A 16,121-nucleotide genomic window follows, 5' to 3' on the forward strand; every position below is an offset into this window, starting at 1 on the left:
CATGCGGTTAGGTAGAATTGTTGGCGATAAAAAGTTGGTCGAAATAAGTTTTCCGGCGAGCCCATTTACGAACGTCATCGCGCTTTCGCGAATATTCGAGGCACGTTTATCTACACGGCAGCGCACACGTGCTTAACGCGACGCGTTGGGTTACAGATTGTCGATTCATATTTACATTTTAATAACTCTTCTCTTCTACCTTGTCACTCTCGTCCTCTCGCGCCACGGCAACCACGATGCACATTCACGTGGACGCCACGAGCTTTTCCTTCCTATTTCACCCCCTCTTTCTTCCGCTGAATTATAATTCCGCGTATACGTATTAACACGCTTGTCGACCTATTAAAAAGAATTCCACGCTTCAAAAGCGATGCTCGATGTCGATATCGAAATGCTTAGATGTGCTCGCTAATGAAAATAGAAAATAAAAATTGAAGACTTAAGCTACGAATTTACGTGTAAATGTAAAGGGTGATTCAAGCTTTTCGTTCGTTTATTCATTACATTCGTTTCTTTATTATTTTTTATTCACCAGGGAAAAATATCTGTGGGATACACACGATGATAATGCATACAATCTATTCTTAATTTAATGCGCATGAAATTTTCGGTTTAATAAGCGCAGCTCGTAGACGCATTCTACCATGTAACTCTTTGTAATTATATCATTGAACAGCGGAGGTTACGCATCCCTTTATCCCTCCCTCCTGTCTTCTCATTTTTAATCGCACACCGTAATTATAATAATTCGAATTTCAAATGCGATCCGTATCGAGGCACATCAACGGCGTGCTCGCGCTTTAGGCAAATATTTTTCTGGTCATTGGACATCGACCGACAAATAATAATTTTTGATACGTTCGTGTTACTACGATTCGAACGCACGTTTTCGCAATTATTACGTTTATATTCGCCTGTCTGCTTATTATTACATACAGGGCGACAATTTTATTCGTTTCGATAATTACTGCAACGCGAATACGCGTACGATCTTTTATGAAGGTTGTAAAATTCCCAGGTAAACAATGACCGAACGCGCTGGAATTGCTCGAAAATTTTGTTCCCGGACAGGTCGAATTTTTGCCATCTCCCTGAAAACTATTTTCGCTTTCGCATTGAAATATGTGTTAAAGTAGCCGCGATACAATTTCGTGAACGTACAGCGAATGTTATTCGATGCGTAAAGAGGAGATATCGATGACATTTTTTTTTTTATTCCGGCATTGCGATCTATCGCACGGTTCGTACGCTGTGACGTATTTTCTTTTTTTTCTTTTTTTTTTTTTTTTTTATTACCATCTATACGACACCGACGCGAGAAGCCGTTAGAGAGAAGAACGCACGACGGCTGTTCGACCGGGGAGAGCATTTAAATTTAAAAGAACCTAAGTTCGAAGTTTTAAGCAGCCCAAAGAAGTTCGTTGTCCCTTCTCCGGGTCTCCGCATCGAGCGTATTTGCATGAGAAAAGTGTTCTACAATTCCTTCGATTACACACTCGCCACCATGGCCCCGGATATAGCTCGCATTCTAGGAAACTTTTTTACGAGATCTCCGAAACGATGAACTTTTCAGATAGATGTGACACGGTACACGTGTTCCATTCACAGGAGCCAACTTGATCTTGACTCTTTAGTGAATACTCTTCGTATATCGCGCGTTTCATTCCTTTTCCTTGGCATTCGTTTCTTCCTTCGTTGTCGCTCCGTTCTTGTATCTCGGCTCGTCTCGTCGCCGACACGCGTTCAGCCTAAAATACAATGTAAAATTTTGCCGAAAAATTAGTTTCGAGATTAGTATTGCGAATAATTTATAACATCGTAGGATTACATGCACCGACAAAGTACGCGTTAATTTCCAAGAGATGCACGATTTTATAGCACGTATCGTCTTGCGGCTAGCTTTTATATCCCCGGAAACAAATATTTCGCGCGTGTTTCTGCGTAATCCTTTGCCCTCTTCTCGAGCATAACGAGCCACGCGGTTCCCAATGGAGGTTGATATTGGCGGTTGATTATCAATTTTCTACCAATTTGGTTCCACTTGTAGCGGCGCCAGCTTTTGTCCCGCTAATCACCCCTTGGCTACCGCTTTCACCCCCCGCCGGGTACATCCGATCCGCTTTGCATATTACGCCACGATATATCTCTACTATTCTCTACATCGCTTGACGAGTCTCACCCCATCCCTGTCGCTTTTCTTTTCACCCCTCGATAAAAAAATTCTGTTCGGCCACCAGCTGGAAAGCGCAATTGAAAAAGATAACTGCGTCGCCTTTCACGTCGAAATCACTCTCGTTGACCGGAGAAAACCGAGTTTTTAAAAGGGTCATGGAGATCTCCGCAAGATGATCGGTGTCGTTGTTTCGAAAGAGGCGGAGAACCCGTCGAATCCGTGCAGCATAAAACCCGTAACGCGTTTCTGCTTGAGTCGAAGAACGCGATTCTAGTTTTTCGCGAATTAACCCGGCAGACAGGCGGACGCGTTCGCAAAACAACGGAGGGATCAAACGTGGACGCTTATGGGATCAGCGATCTGAAAACGTTGTGTTGTTTCAGGTGAGCCAGCTCTCACGCGCCACACCCTGTTTTCCACAGTGGATCCTCCCTGCTCCCTCCGGACCGCGATCCCTCATCGCGGCCGATCGGAATTTTGAAATCGCTCGGTCTAGCGGCTAACAAAATTTTTATTCCTCCGAAAAATACGAGCGACGCTGCGCGCCATTCCGAGAACCGGCAAACATTTCCCTGGCTCCATTCAAATTTTACGCGAAAGCGAAGAGCCCGCATTTTTCTCTTTTTCTCCTTGCCGTTTCGTCCCGCCATATCGCCGAACCAACTTATTTTACAAGTTGGACGATCGATGTGGTTTTAAGAGTAGCAGGAAGTAATCGCCGGCTCGACAACGACTGGTCAAATTTACCTCCGTTTAACTGAAACCGGCTGTTTATTTTTTTGACGTTCATTAAAATTTATTCGCCATTACGCGCGCAACGGGGGTGGCTATGAAATAAAACGGCGTATTCCGAGTGTCGTCGAGCCTGTTCAAAATTCCAGGCGTCTGTCGGCAATAAACACTGTATCACTGTTTCTGGGCACATTAAATGCCGCTTTGGCCGCGTTTTCTCGGCTTAAGTAAAATGAATCAGTGTCTCGTCGTTGTGCTTCTATCGCGGTAGAAGCCTAACTACGCTCGATAGATAAACCTTGCGGAATATAAGTATTTGCTTTCGTGGGATATTTATTTTTGCAAAAAGTATTCCGCAAGACAGCAACGAACGATGCTGCTACGTGTTTAAAATATATTTTAGCGAGCGATAACGCATCGGGGTTTACACAGGGGAGGAGGGAGCAACGTCAATATTCAGCGATGGCGGTGGCAGAGGAGCAGAGCATGATCGTTTGTGACACCAATGACCAATCGACGCAGGAGGGAGGTGGGCGCGGTAATGGGAAAGCCATGCACGCCGGCCCGATTCGCCACTCGCATAAAATTAACCAGTTCGTTCGTTCGTTCGTTTTAATTAACGAAACACCGGGGGCATCGCGAGCGGTACGTCTATCTCTTCGACGTGGCATGGTGGCACGTTTTACACGAGGCCGTGTGAAAAACCGGGTCTGCACGATCTCGCCTCGATTGCTCGACTTTGTTCGCCGCGATAAATCGCCGAACGACGACCAAGAATTAACGGTTTCATCGTTCGGCAGCCGGCCGAGAGCCCGTGTCCGAGAATCGAACGAGACAATAAGTTTTCACGGATATCTGGCGCGGTCCTCTTCTCCTTCCGATGCAACATCTGCTTCGAAGAGTTCGTGCATCGGCCTGTTCGTGCAGAGACGCGATCGAGGAAAGGGTCTTCTCTTCCTTCGTGGCTCAGCACCGTATAAGGTTAAGGTGTAGAGCTGGTCGGTGGCACGATGATGTCTCTATCTACGACGGAATAGCGGTCCGTTAGGTGTGCGAGCCGATGCAACACGTGTGCACGTAGATGGACGCGTGTATGTGCATGCACACAGGCGCCATCGAAGCATGCAACGAGTCCAGGGTCACCTAGGGTCAGCCAGTCACGGAGTTAATTAGACGCCGTGCTTCGGGAGCTCACGTGGCAACATGCTCAGATATCAATCGGTTGCTTCTCCGTTCTTGGATGGACCCGTGCTCGGCTTTCTTAAAAAATTCTCATCCCCCGTTCCTTCTCCGCTACCCTCCTCCTCCTCCTCTCACCCTCCCCCCACTCTATCCCTATCGACGAAAAATGGGATACCGAACGGACAGAATCGTGTTTAGAACGATCCTCGATACTTACGAAACTTTGCCCTCTTCGTCACGCCGTTTAATTAAGCTTCTCGAAAAATTGTCCAGCTTCGTCTCAAGACGGAATCCTGTTTCCAGAGAAAATCACCGACGAAACTAATACCACGGGAACTCGTGTATTCCGTGTGATTTCCGCGAGAACCTGGCCAATTTTACGTCGTTGAAGAAACAACCTTTAGTCGCCGTGGTAACTTTACCCTCCTTCCACCTTTCTCGGCCGACTTGATTATCCCGGCTAATTTGGCTTCCCCATTTGCTAGCGAGATAGGAAAGCACCGAGTCCCTTCCTTTCTTCTTCGTCCGTCGTCAGAAGACGTAAGAACATCGTGGTCTTACCTTTCTGCGGGTTCCTTAACGCGTATTCCCGTGAAACCGACTATCTGCAATTAGCCAGCCACATTTATATGACCCGATTACGTCTCTCTGCCAACTTCCTTTAATCCAGCCGAACCCTAAGCAAAATCTGGAAACATCCAGCTAGCTCGTCTTCTTCTCGCCACGCAAAACCGATTCGCCTTCCTTTATCTCGTTCTCGTATTGTCGAATTTCTTTATTTCTACAACCGTGCGACGCTATTTACGAGCAAGCGGATCGCGCGAGAAGAGACAAAACCGAGCGAAAGGGGACAAAAGGAGGAGGATGTAGAAAGAGAAGGAGGACAGTTCGTTAAAGCGTAGGATGATAACGAGGCAGAAAGGATTCGAGGAACGTGGAACGTCCCGCTCCGGTTCGCTTTAGCGTTAAGGGTTTCGCTTACGCGGTTCGACGAGAACGTGCGAAGTCTCGGTTCTCCACGGAGATACTCGTGGCAGGAGGAGCACAGATAGAGATGAAAACTCGTGGAATCGTGAAACGAGAGGAAGAGGAAGAGGAAGTGGAAGAGGAAGAGGAAGAGAAGCAGAACGCGGCATGACGGAGGGTTCGGGTGTAGGTCCGCCGCCCCTGCTGGCTCGTTGGAGATGGAAGCAATAGGGATCAACTAGTATGCAAATCGCATGTAAATATCGTTCACTCTCCCGGTACCGAACCAGCTAAAGCCTCTTTCTCTCTCGATGTCTGTGCCTCTCCGTTTCGTGTCTCCTGCCCTCTCGCATTCCCTCGGCATTTCGCTCTCTCGCTCGTCGAGTACCGAAGAGAAGAAATCAAAGCAGGGGACAAAGCAAGCGCAGACGAGATCGTGACGGAATTCTTTCTCGTTCTTCCGCTACCCATTCCCTTCGGCTGAGCTAGCAGCCACCCCCTCGAAGGTATTTGCTTTTCTTCATCTCGAGTTCCCAACGATGTGTTTCAGCCAAGTGGGTGTTACCGAGCTATACGATCGCGTGGTCGTTAGTTGTTAATTAATTTATTTTTACCCGGGAATACTCGCAACGAACGTTTCCGAGCCTCGATATTTTGGCAAATATCGCACGAAGAAGCACGAAAAAAAAAAAAGAAAGAAGGAAAGAAAGAAAGAAAGAAAGAAAGAAAAATGTAGTTGTAGAACGAAATACGATCTGGAACGATCCTTTCCTTCGTTGTGGAAACAATAGTGGAGTGAAATCGAACGATCTAATATAGTTTTTTAATAACACTTCCGTGCGTGGTAACTTGAGCGGCGTAAAATTGATTTTTCATCGCATTATTTCGCGGTACGCGGAGGTATCCTCGTAACGGCCGACGAAGCATTAAAAATCTTTGCTGTAGAAAAGTTCTCACGTTTCAAGGTAAGTTTCCAACAGTCTAACGGAATAATCGAGCGATATTGTGGGTAGCTTTCTCACTATTGCCAATCGTAAACGTGAGAGCCGTTCTCAGCAACTGTGACATAATGTCCTCTCCGGTGATGTTCGAGCAACGTTGTCGTTCGTGATGTCGTTGGTATGAAAGTTTCGCACGATCGTCCCCACGGGATCCGGTAATTTCGAACAGACACTCTTGCAAAATCGTCGATCAACTCGGCGGCAATCGACACCGGAGCGTTCGTCCTACAGACTATTTAATCACGGCACACGATCGTCATCCGGTGGCCGACCAAACTTAAGAATTTAATCCTCGACGCCACGACGTTACGGTGTAACGACGAGTACAAACGTTCGATAAACGATCTTGTATCATCGATTTCTCGTCGTATAAAGGAATAATAATCGGGACGTTAACGTCGTTAGGGCTTAATAGGAACGAGCATTAGTCGTGGAATTATATGACGACTTGTGTGTTATTTGGGGCGACGGTCTAGCGATGCGAGAAGCCAGACCACGGAGAAGAGGTGGAAAGAGGGTGTGAGACAAGTAAGACCTCTCTAACTCCAGGTATTTTCATCCTATATTCCACGACCTCCGTGCCGGCAGCAGGATTACTTGGAGAGACCCTGAGAACTTATTCTCCCTTTCTCCCTTTCTTACCTTGCAGGGACCTCTCGGCTTCGCCGCATCCCGCTCGACGTCTTCCTTTTCTCCCTCTGTCTCTTCCCGGGCTTCCGCATTACCATTCTCAAAATTCTCGATAAACCGGGGCTTCCGTCGTGACGTTTCGCCCTCGAGAAATCGTACGCTCTCGCACCTTCCATTTTCCACGAAAGCCAACGGTATAATCGAGATCTCTGTCTCAACAACGCTATTAGGCACTTTTGTTCCTTCGATCGTTAATTTGATACGGTTGATGCGATAATTACTAGGACGATTTAAATTTCTCCCGAAGCAACGTGTCTCGCGCGATCGCCCTAGCAAAGAGCCAACCACGTTTCAAAAGAACGCGGCACGTTACGGTGGTTTAAATTACTCGGCAATCGTCGCGATATGATCTTGGAGTTGGTCGGCGAGAATCTATGAAAAATTTATATGTAAAGAGGAGAACATCGACGCAAGAGGAAACGAATGAAACGGAAAAGGTGGAAGGAGGAAGATGGAGAAAAAAAACGGAAAAGAGACGAAATTCCATGCTGCCGAAGAAGATGTCAGAATCTTTGAACAGCGATACTTACAACTGCGGATTCGGCGGAGTGGCGGTATTTTCTATGCAAAAGAGTTGAAAACGTAGAATGGTCCTCGCGACAGCGCGGCAGGAGGCTGAAGAGCCGGGTAGAGAGCGAGGGATGGGGGGAAAATCTGGGAGAGAGCAGGGGGTACGGTGGTTGCAGCCGACGGCACGTTTTAATAATGCCTTCCCTCCGACGACGAAGAACGAGGAAGAAGTTTAACGAAGATTGTGCCAGATACTTTTAATTGCTATTCCTCCCTCTGTTCACGAGCGCGGCCGATCCTGGAAAATGAAGGGAGGACTCGGAGGTCCACAGAGTCTCCTCTCCACCCTTTCCAGACCTCCTCTACCCTCAGAAAAACCCCCTATTCTCTCTCGTCCCCCGAACCCCCTCTCACTTTACAGTCTTTTTATCCATCGTCCCGTGGACCCTCGTGATTTTATCGTACTTGTATCCTCTCGACTCCCGTCCGCCGAAGAGGTTTGTTATTCCACCGGCAGATAGGCGACAAAGGAATTAATCGGGTCGTCTCTTCCTACTCTGCCTCTCTCGAGCCTCTCTTTGTCGTTCGAGTGCCGTCAATTAAATTGAAACGTTAAAAACCAGAGATAAATTGAAACGGTGCGAATGTCAGGTTTCCTCTCGCTTGCGATTTTCCGTGATTCGCTTGGCCGGCGTTGCGTCGCCGCGATTTGTAGCTGCCGCGTTATACGCGACACGCATTCCGACAAAATTACGACCGAGCCTCGGCTCGAGAACCTTCTCTTCCCTGGAAAATATCCGTTGCTTTTGTTGCGTGAAATCGCGATCGACGTTCCTTTTTATTTTATCAAGTACATGGCGGCGGCGGCGGCGGCTGCTGTTGCGACGGCGGCGAGCATCGATCGAAAACGCGTATATCCTTCTTTCCTTATTTTTCCGCGATAAATAGCTCCGTTGGAACTGAAACGGCGGGGGGTGAAACGTCAGAAAGATCGATTCGATTGCCTTTCCTGGGGCATCCTGCAGAATTCGCGTGCTTCCTGTGTGCTCGTCCGTTATGGAGAATGGCTCCGGTGGTGTGGTGCGCGTGCACACGATCCGTACAATGCGGCGAAGGCTTACTACCGACTATAATGCCGAGTCTAAAAATCAAAACACATTAATCTCCGCCACGTGGCGTGGATCGCACGCTGGTAACAAAACATTTTCTGCGTCCGCCCCACGTGCCCGATATCGAGAGACGTCTACTTTCGGCGACACTTGCGGTACAGTTTACGTTCAGATACGTTCGCTATTTATTCGCCCTCCTTTCTATAACCATCCCCGTCGCTTTATTTATTTGGATAAGCCGTCCGGTAACCGTGTTTCTCTTTGCGAATTTATTTGCGCAGCAAAGTGGCCATTCAACGAACTAGGTGGACAGGTAGACCATTGTTCCATTCGAATTGAATCAAACGCTTGTGCGTCAGTTTGCCTCTCGAAGCGTTACAACGAAACGCGCATCTATCGCACGCACGCGTTCCAGCGTTTTCCGATTCTCTTTAGATGACTAATCGACGCGTAATCTGTCAGCGATGACGAAGAGTCGTTGGCTGCGTGGACGAGCAGAACCGATGCGATTTCTTTCGAACGAAAATCCCGATCCCTTCGTGGCTCTTTTCTTTCTCTTTCCAACGTGTCGGGTCTCTTTACGACGTAGCCGATCTCTACACACGCGTTGTCGAGTGCCTCTCGCTTCCTGATCGTCGACGTTAACCGACGTTAATCGATTACGCGGGGAACTCGGCGCAGATCGTCTGTACCGAGGTTCGGAGGCGTAGGCCTCCTCATTTACCGCGAATTTCAACGGAGAACGTCCAGGACACCATCTAAACGCCTAAGAGATAAACAAAATAACAACGCGCATGTGTCCCGACGAGTTCTTCCGGGCGGCAACACGTACGCGAAAGATACATGTGACCGCTTATCTAATTCAATTTGGTAATATCATGCCCATTGAGAGAATAAATGATTACCGGGAAGATATGAAGTTATCTGGTCCCATGGGACGCGTAAATTGCCATTACCCGGTGTTCCCGGCGGTACGGAGCGAGAGAGAGAAGCCCGCGGCTTTCTAGGGAGCCCGCTTCGTGGATCTTAATTATTAATCGTTCTCGTTAATCACGCCAATCGGCGGGGATCGTCGATTATATCTCGGACACGTAAAATATCACGTGGAAGCCAGTTGCATTGGCGAAAGCGATTTCTCCGCCTTTAACGAACGCCAATTTATCTTTCGTAACATCGAGCGCGATTTTAACCACGAGTCTCCGTACGCTTTCCGAAATGTCGAGCGTTTCCACTCATCTAGCGTCTATTACGACGTTGGACAGCAGAACCGACGAAAAAGATGGGGAGGAAACACGTAGGAGGATGACGAGCGAGATACCAACGTGTTCTGGTGGGGTGTGTAGCCGGTCGAATGCTAACTGTCGTACCACTCGATTGGACGGATATATTCGTTGCGCGGTGATCACGAAAGCCGAGGGTGAAGTTGACGAACGCGCGGGGACGGGGCTAGTAAGAACTAAGGGGTGGAGGTTGACTGTACGCCTGGATTTCGAGGGGTGCCAATGGAAAATCGTGACGGTTAGAGGGGGCGCGAACAATGCTCCGGAGATTTAGCGTGACACCGACGGTGCAAAACCAGTCTGTACGACGAATATTTCTCTGACTTTAGAAGAATTTTTCTTTCGATACACGGCACGAAATATTTGACACGAGACTGTAACTATACGTAGATATCTTGGTAGCGAATCTTGTTATTTCTGATGGTTATTCGCGTGGGATCGCATGCAATTGTTTGGAACGTGTTAGCGAAGAAACGCGATTACTTTTAAATGGAACTCGCTGTTTCTCGACCAGAAGACCGAGACAGTGAGCTGAGCGAACATTTATATTCGATTTCGTGATTCGTCAACTTTTTCGTTTGTTTCGCACGCGACAGTCTGATTCACAAATCTTCTCCGCTAAGTAGGGGGTTTTGGCCGAGAGAACGAGGGGGTTGGTGGCCCCCTCGCGCATCCACCCTCCCCCCTGGCGTCCTGATGGAGCGTGAAAAACAGAGGGGTCCATTGTAACCTCGTCCTGTGGCTAATGCGACTGTCGTCGGTGTAGAAAACCGGGTGCAAGAGGTTTCGTCGTTGGCGAACATTAGCCAACGGTCGTTTAGCTGAAAATCCTGGCGGGGCACGCTCTTTGGGTTCCGGCTCGTTGAAAGCGGATTTTTTTCAGCTGCGTTTTCGCACGGAAGTCGAGGACCACCGAATCCTTCTTTGCTCTTCGCGTCGAACTCCGCCAAACACGCTTTTTAATCGTTTTCTTCGTTGCAAAAAACGCGTCGTCCATCTTTTCAATTCATCGCCAAAACTGTATTCTTCGTTCCTTCTATTTTTCTTTTTTTTTTTTTTTGTTGTTTTCTCTTGCCATTCGTCGTTAAAGATATTCCCACGCAACGGGAGTTTCGCGATAAGACAACGAAATACAACGTTCTAGATAATCGAAGAAAACAAACAGCCGCTTTGTTCTATTTTTTTTCACTAATACGGTAATACGACCTCCGTTAATTTCCATCAGAAGACTTAACGAGTTAAGCGCGAGATACCATCTATAAAATGCCTGCCAACTTTGCGCAACTTTACACGGCAGAGATAAGAAACTTGCGAGTTTTAAAATTAGCAGCAATAAACATGTCATACCTGCCGTTATTATTTTTATCGGTGGTATGCAAGCAACTGTGTAAGTCCAAACTATCTGGTTTTGCATCGGTGTATAAGTCTACCACGGGCAGGAAGGATTGTCTGGTGTCCGATCTCCGTGGGAGCTGGCGCACTCTAGTTAAGCCGTCATAGTCTTCCGCTAGCCCGACTATCTATACCAATTAATCCTACGCTGCCACTACCGTCGACATCTCTCTACGTTTGGCAGTTAATCCGATTGCGTTTATACTCGTTCTTGCCGGGCCGAATAATATTTTCCGGCTCCATTCTGTCAGAAGATATTCTTCGCCGAATAATAGTAGTTATCGAGGATGCAACAATTTGGGACGGAGGTGAGAAACGCCGCGATACGCGTAAATAGGATGTGGGACGAGAGGGGGAGAGGCGGAGGAAGGAAAAGGAGAATAGAACAGCTCGAAGGCTGGAGGAAGGGGAACACGGAATGTTTGTGCGGGAGAGCGATTAGCTTGTATATGCAAACGTTGAGAGGTTGTAGAATTCTCCAGGTACGTCGGTACAGAATATAAACAAATAGGGGGAACAGGATCAAAGAGCCGATAAATCACAGTCGATCGATCGAGAAACGTTCGCGCGAATTACTAGCAAAACAAAGTGGAACGCGTCCTTTTCCTATCGCGTGGACTCGAGCACCGAGTTGGTCTGCAAGATGATTCGTCGAAGAAGCGTTCGCCTCTGCAAAGTCGTTTTCAAACGTCTCGCTGCGTCGAGCGTTTGACCCGCGTCATAGACTTTACTATGCGCTATTAAGTGCAAAAAGGAACGTCACCTTTGTTCCGGGTTCGCTATTGCCAGTACGGTGACACGCTTGACGGACAAGGAGAAGCAAAGCGCGAGGAAGCGAGAGGAAGCGAGAGAGGAGCAAAGTGGTGGGGATCGTTGTTCTTTTAACACGGCTTTAGGGGGTCCTTTATGCTGACACAAATATCGCTTATGCCGGCGTCGCGTCGCTGTTTTGGTGGAGCCCATCGAGCATTGTGCCTTCCAAGGCCGTGTGTACCAAACACCGAGCTATGTGTACCCAGCAAACACGCTTGTCACGTGGCAGCCTGATCCCTTCCGTAGTCGCGTACTCCCCTTTACGGATTTGCGCAACGGGTCAGCCTATTCCCTTCGGAACTGCCTATGAACCACGAGCCGGAGGAGCTCTTCCTATTACGTTTGATACCGAAACCTTCTCCTCCTCGAGACTCTGCCTGTCGTTCCGTTCCGTTCTGTGTAGACCTCTCGCAGGGCACCGCGGGTACCGGCAAACACACGTGCGCGATCCTAGCGTCAGCTTTGTTTGCCCGTACCCGTTTCAATGACCAACCGATTCCATGCTAACGGGATCCGCATCAACCTTTTTTTTATGCTTCACCCTCGCGCCTCATGAATATCGGCTCGTCCTTCCCCCGTTGGCGTTTCACGGCAAACCGTTTCATTCGCTTCCTAGCTTGGACGTAGTAGAACAATTACCTAGCGGAAAGTAGCGCGTATCGTTTCCATCGGCTCCCTTTCCTTCCTTTCTTTCGAATGTCAAGAACTGTCTACGTCTGTAGAACGCAACGAGCCGCGATTAACTTCAAAGGACCGTTCGTTTCACAGTTACGTACTACGTACTTGGTTGGTAGCGAAGAAATGGTAAAGAGTTGGCGCCAGGTTCTAGCTTGGCCTTCGGAATGTCAACGAACATCAATCACAAGATTCATCCTTGTGTAACGTTTTCTCGGGTGTCGATGTAATTCGTGTCAAGCTTAATTACGGAGATGTCGAACACAATTGACCGGAAGACTGTCCTTAACGCGGGATCAGCTTTATGATAGATAAACGTGCACAGCTCGTTTCCTCCCCAGTGTTCTAGCGGCGGATCTTGGAGAAGGGTGTGGAGAAAAGTCTCGAAACTTCACTGGAAAGTGATAAATAACGTGGATGCGGGGTAAAATCGTCTGGAACGGAGGGCTTTCGAAAGGGCACACGCCATTACCTCCGATGTGTTCGCAGGACGACAACCGCGACGACTACGTGGAGAAGACCGAGGACGAGGACGACGACGACGACGACGACGACGACGATGACGCTTCATCGACGAATGTGTTTCGGTGATACGGTGAACCCTGGCATCGGAGAGAGGCGAAGAGAGGGGTGGAAGATAAAGAGAGACGGGTTGAAAAGGAGAAAGAGACGAGGGATGGAGGCTTACCCTTCGCTCGAAAATGAAAATCGTATTGTTGGACTCCCTTATGAGGGAAAAACCCGGCATTATGTTCGCGTTAGCGAGCGCTGCCAGCGCTAAAGACAGCGGTCAGCGCTCTTTCACGACGGTCATCAATGCGCGTCATCAATAATCGTGCCTTGACAGCTTTCTCGACCTAAACGTTGGGATCTCATCGTGGATTTAGATCCTTTCGATCGTCGATTCCCGTGAACGTTCGGTCGTATCGTAGTCGCTGGAGAATTGGGCACAAAAGACCGATTATTTAGGAGTTGGGGGAGGGAGGAGCAAGGGAAGAAGCAAGGGTCAAACAATATGGAAGGATGAAGCGCGAAATTCTCCGTGTCCTTCTTTCTACGATAAAGCGTCGATCGAAGATAAAAACAATGAAATACGGGGCGGAAAGTTTGGCAGAAACAGCTTGATGATCGCAGTTGGGCGAATGGATTCAAAGTCGGTAAAACCGTAGTTCATCGAAGAACTCGAACGAAAGCATACGGAAGAAAGGAAAGACAACTTGATTCTCCCGGCCAACTCGCTTGTTTTCGCCGCTTCGAGACCGGCATTCCCTCGGGTAGTTTCTTCCGTTTCACCAGAAACTTTGGCAATTTATGCGTCTTTTTCACACGAACTCGCGTGTCTTCTATCGATAGGCCGGCTGTTGGAAGATTCCGACTCGTAGCTCTCTAGGTTTCTTCGTTCGGTGCGCCGTCGTAAAAATAAGTTGGAACGAACATTTAAACGAGCGCGCAGCCACTGAAAATTGTAAGAAAAGCACCTGGCGCGTGCTGCATGCGGGACCCTTGCACGTGTCGAAAGATATTAAGTCGACGGGGGAGGATATGAGGCGTGATGACATTGCGAGGAGCCGAAGGAAAAGATCGGAGGCAAGGACGCGCGATGTGGTGCACGATGCGCCGCGTACACGTCATCGATCTTCATCCATCAACCACGCCTTCGGTTTTTCCCAACGGAAGATTCCTTTGCGGTTTTTCCAGTCCAGCGGCAGATGTATCGCGAACGACGCACGAGCTTTTCGGCTCCGCTTCGTGTAAACTTGGACTGGCCGATTCATCATCGCGATACTTGCTCGCGATGAACATGGGTTCACGCGTGATCGACTCGTCGATTCGTCTCCGAATCACTTCGGTCCCCTTCTGTTTCCGTTTCGGAGGGAGAAGGAACGGCAGACTTCGTTCTCGATCATAGGAACCGCAAATCACTGCCCCGACGGCTTGACCAAACGTGACGAACGAGCGACGATGATTTTGCTCGGAATCGAACGGACGACCGATGTAAATCGCTAATGGATCCCCCCTTGTTCCCAAATACGATACAGAGTTTGTTTCTCCAAATACATACAGGCCGAGTCGTTTTGCCGGTGGTTCGGCATAGAGCAGAGGAAAGCCTTCTCGGCGAGTAGAATGCAGATGGAACTCTCCCTCCTTTCTTTCGACGACTACCAAACAAGGCGATCGTTCGTTAGACGGTGGCCGTCTTTTGTCGGCAGAAGAAATTGATGAGTATTCGACACATTAAAAATCCGCGAATCCTGGAATCCTGCAAGAACCGTAGGAAAACTGGAGCCGAAGGTTCGTGCGAGCCACCGCATCAAAAACATCCCTCGCGTTCTCCGAGATCGATTTAAAAGACAGGGTTTGCGCGTATCCCTAGGTATACTCGTCGTCTCGTTAATTTCCAGGGGCAATAAAAACGGGCAACGGTACATGGATGAGAAGCGTGTGGGACAAACCCGCCCACGGTCCATCCCTCGTCAACGGGCAAAGGGACAAAAAAAGATATTCGGTTAAACGGCCGATAAAGAGAATGGGAAGGAGAAAGAAGAGGGAAGGAATCGGGAATAAATGCTTTTTGGTATCGGTAGCGTTGTTTGTCTTTGGTATTTCTGTTGGAGGGGGGCGTGCAGGCGTAAAGGGCGCGAGAGCATGTCGATCGTCGATGGCTGGAAGTCGTGCACGGCAGTCACTCGGTGGCATTGTGTTCGGCACGTGCCGTCAGGAGAGAAAACGAGCCTGGCCGTCGGTCGAGGCGTAGCCGAGCCTAGTCACCGAGAAAGCGGTCCTCGGCTCGGTCACAATGCTCGATTCCTCTCCGCGTCGGATATATATCTATATATATAGATATATATATATATGGACGGAATTAATTGATATCGCGTGCTCCGGCATCGAGCAAGGGTTGCGTAAGCACCGTGGAAAAAAACAACCTTTCTTTCTATGCTTCTTTCTCTGGTTGTCGAAGCCGTCGGCTACGAAAAGTTTTCAAACGCTTCGCCCGTTCTTTACGCTTCGGTGAACGCTGGTCGACGATCGCGTCGGACCAACACGTTCCGATCGTCTAAACGGGACTCGTGTTCTCGTTATTTCGAAGACGCACCTGCGCGTATTTTCCCGAAAAATTAGGACGCGCGACAATGGAGAATCGGTTTTGGTCGGTATCGTTGAGAAGCAAGATACGGTCGAAGGAAGCAGGGACTTTTGAAACGGCTGCTACGCCGAGGCAGAACGTTGCCAACTCGCAGACCCAAGTTATTAGAAAAATAATCAAAGTTTCCCGAAGCAGGACGTTGAGTGGGTCGCAGAGAAACATTTCACGGACCAGGCTCGTTTACGTCAGGGCGACGGTGTCTCTCATTACGTTTGACGATTATGCGTTAATTTGCACCTAGCGATACTTCAAACGATTTTTATTCATTGCGCGTCCAGGATGAGTTTCGCTCTTCTAACTGGAAGTCGTCTGTCGTTTCTGGTAGCTGGTCCGTAGACGTAGGCGGCGAGATTCTTGGAGTTTTATATTTTTCAAGTCCTTCCAGCCGGGAATCGAGGGATCCTTGTCAAAGGACTCTGGATATGATAATCCCGGCGCCAAGCTGAATGC

At 48.6% G+C, this 16,121-nt stretch overlaps 1 long non-coding RNA gene across 3 annotated transcripts in view; it reads right to left on the bottom strand.

Moving 5' to 3' along the window:
* Positions 1–465: 465 nt before the first annotated feature.
* Positions 466–16,121, bottom strand: part of LOC132909083 (uncharacterized) — a 110,198-nt gene continuing 94,542 nt past the window's right edge. For all 3 annotated transcript variants that reach the window (XR_009658493.1, XR_009658494.1, XR_009658492.1), the window contains one exon: positions 466–1,748. This is a non-coding gene — a long non-coding RNA (uncharacterized LOC132909083). The remainder of the gene's footprint in view (positions 1,749–16,121) is intronic.

This window comes from Bombus pascuorum, chromosome 7 (genome assembly GCF_905332965.1).
Source record: "Bombus pascuorum chromosome 7, iyBomPasc1.1, whole genome shotgun sequence".
Taxonomy (NCBI): domain Eukaryota; kingdom Metazoa; phylum Arthropoda; class Insecta; order Hymenoptera; family Apidae; genus Bombus; species Bombus pascuorum.